Genomic DNA, 3,378 nt, shown 5'->3' on the forward strand with positions numbered 1-3,378 from the left:
AATGAGGTGGTAAGCATCAACCAAGCACAACCAATCCGGGTGTGAGACACGCCTCTCCTAGGCCTATATAAGCAGCACCAGTTCTGGGCTCGGGGTCTATTCGCCTCTACAATCAAGCTCTCCCAATAAACGTGTGCAGAAGGATCCTGTTGCAGCGTCGTTCTTGCTGGTCGAGCCGGACTCACGCAAGACTATAAGTCTGATTATGAATTCAGGACTAGGGAGCTCAAGAACACAGGAGTTATCCTATTTCTATTATTTTACTAAGTGAACATAGTACCCTTATCTACCTAACCACGATCAGTGAAGCTTTCAGACATTAACAGAGAAATTTGTTTTTGCAGTGGATGATAGTTAATGCAGAAGTATCTGTGGTCTGCTCAGCCACAAACCGGACATCTGTATCATCATATGCAAAGTTCAAAATCAACTGCAAAAGACCAAATGGAAAGCTTTTTAAAGTCAAAGTCTGGAAGAAATGGTGTCTTCAAGGCATGGTAAAACCACTGTATTCAGAATCTCACAGCATCTATGACTGCCAGCAAATACAAAGTCAACATTCTAGCACGGAAAAGGCTATAAGCCCCTACACCTAACTGAGTATGGCAATTAGAATAAGATTAGCCCCAGAGGCCTATATAGTTGAATACATGGTCCCTAGTTGGTGGATTGTGGAGGAAAGATTAGGAGGTGTGGCCTTGTTGGAAGAGATTGTTACTAGTTGTGGGTTTTGAGGTTTCAAAAGCGCAACCCAACCCCAGTATCTCTGTTTCTCTTTTTTCCTTTCTCTGCCTGCAAATTATGGATCTGATGTGAGCTCTTAGCTACTGTTCAAGTGCCAAACATGCCTGCCTGCCATCATGTTCCCCACCATGATAGAACTGGACTAAACCTCTAAAACTAAGTCCCCAATTAAATATTTGACTTTATAAGTTTCCTTGATCATGGTATCTCTTCACCGCAATAAGACAGACGCTGGGGAACTAAGACACTGGGGAACTATGAACAACTGATGTCTTCAGAGGAGCGACAGAAAAGTTTTCTTTAAGGGCATTGCTCCTGTTAGGACAACAACCTGCCAATGGATGGCTCCAGACCTAGAAGTTTAAGGACAGCACAAACGTAGAGTCCATGACCATCAAGAAAGTGACAGATTCTCGCCATAACCTCACAGAAGATGGGTAGCTTCCTTGAGTCTCAATTCTAGCCCAGTAATTTGTGGTTCAGACATATGAAACTATAAGGCAAATTTGTGTTATTAGGTCACTAAGTGCATGACAATTTGTTACAGTGGCAATAGAAATATATATTTACCTAATCAGTTGTATAAAGATTAAATGAAGAATTGATATGATTCTTGGTATAGAGCTTTATAGTGATAATACAAGAAATGTGAACATTATGGTAGTTAACATTTAATATTTTTTTTGTGTTGGTTGATCTGATATATCAAATATCAATCCAAGTACTTAGGATTAAATACAAAACAGGCTTGATGCAATGAAGGGAACACATGCTTCTAATATGAAGTATATACTGCTGAGACAAACACAGATACTTATATACAACCATTTGACTGAAGTTGGGGACCCCTGTGATTGAATTAGGGAAAGGCTGGAAGAAGCTGAGGAGGAGGGCGACCCCATAGAAAGATCAGCAATCTCAACTAACCCAGACCCTTGAGATCTCTCAGACACTACGCCGTCAACCAGGCAGCATACAGGAGCTGGTCCAAGACCCGCAACACATATACAGCAGAAGACTTCCTGGTCTGGCCTCAATGGGAGAAGATGTGCCTAACTCTCGAGAGACTTGAGGCCCCAGGGAGTGTGGGGAGGCCCAGCAGGAGCATGGGGGACATCCTCATGGAGACAGTGGGAGGAGGAATGGGATGAGGAAATGGAGGAGGGCTATGTCTAAATTGTAAAAAAATAAAAGTAATAATAATAAAAAAGAAGTATGTATTGGTTTGTATAATTTTTCATATTTTATGGTGCTATAACATTTTGGGGAGGGAAGATTTTTCTAAGTAGAGAAATACTACCCTTCCAAAGCAAGTTAATTGACTGGCTTAGTAAAGAACTTCCTGGCAAATAGGCCTTTTACATAGTCCTAAAAGTATGTAAATATAACTGCTTGGTTATATTCTCCTGTGCCAAGCCACTGTTTTCTCCATCCAAACTCATCCAAGGGCAAGATACTAGACATAGGGACAGCACTTCTGCCCTTAAATGAACTGGACTTTTTTTTTTAATTAGCCAATTCTAAACTGTTTGCCTTGTACTACCAGTAGAAGCCAGCAATCTATGCTTCTCTTTACCTCTGCTCCTTTCTCCTGATCAGCTTCAATGCTTTCCCTGCAAGGCTCTGTGTAGTGTGCTACCCTCTTGTTTCAAGGTGGAGGTGAGAGCATTAATATACTTTTCAAAACATAAGGCACTCTGGTCTATTTTATCACTGTTTCTTTTTACAAATTAAGTTCTGGCACAAAGCATTATTTATAAACTTATCATCCCATCATAGAGCAGAAGCCAAGAGAAATGGAGTCAGATATGTTGAGATCAAGAATATTTCGTGTTTCCCACAGACATTTGAGGTAACCAAGTCTAAAGGATACATTTCTATTATTCAGTGGATAATTAGTGGTGGCTCCTGCCTGTATTCCTAGCAATTGGGAAGCAGAGACAGAGACAAACACAATGTAATGAATTTGAGGTCAGCCCAGTCTAGAGAGTCCAGGCCATCCAAGGCTACATAGTGAGACCCTCCCTCACATTCCCTAACCTCAACAAAGGTCTTTAGTCAGACACAGTCACTCCTTCCTGTAATCGCAGTGCTTAGGAGAGAGAAGCATTCACATGAGTTCAAAGCTAATGAGTGCCAGACCATTCTGCGTTATAGAGTGAGACCCTGTCTCAAAAAACAAACATAATCACAACAACATAAACTTACCCACTTCAGTCTTTGAGGTTTTGTTCACTATTGATAAGCCATAGGTTTTGTGTCTATATCATTCAAAGTAATAAGAAAATGAAAATAAGTTGATGCCCTTCTACTATTTAAAAATAAAATCTCCTTTTGTTTCACATTGTACTGTTAGCTTTGGCAGCAACAAGACTTTCCTTCTCTGCTGTGAGGGCTTTGCTTGCCAGAACGGATAGACAGGGCCATGACCTCTCTCTAGGCATTCAAAGGAGTATGAAGCAATCAGAGTTTTCTGAGAACCCATCCCTAAATAGCCATGAAATGGTCAGTGGAACAGAAAATCTTGGCAGGGCTCACACTGTGCTGGGCTAACATTGTGTACCCATAATGAAAGCTCTGCAGGTGGCCCGACCACTGATAAAATTCCAGAGTTGCACAACTTCCTCTGTAAAA

Source organism: Mus caroli, chromosome 3, assembly GCF_900094665.2.
Source record: "Mus caroli chromosome 3, CAROLI_EIJ_v1.1, whole genome shotgun sequence".
In the NCBI taxonomy this organism is placed as follows: domain Eukaryota; kingdom Metazoa; phylum Chordata; class Mammalia; order Rodentia; family Muridae; genus Mus; species Mus caroli.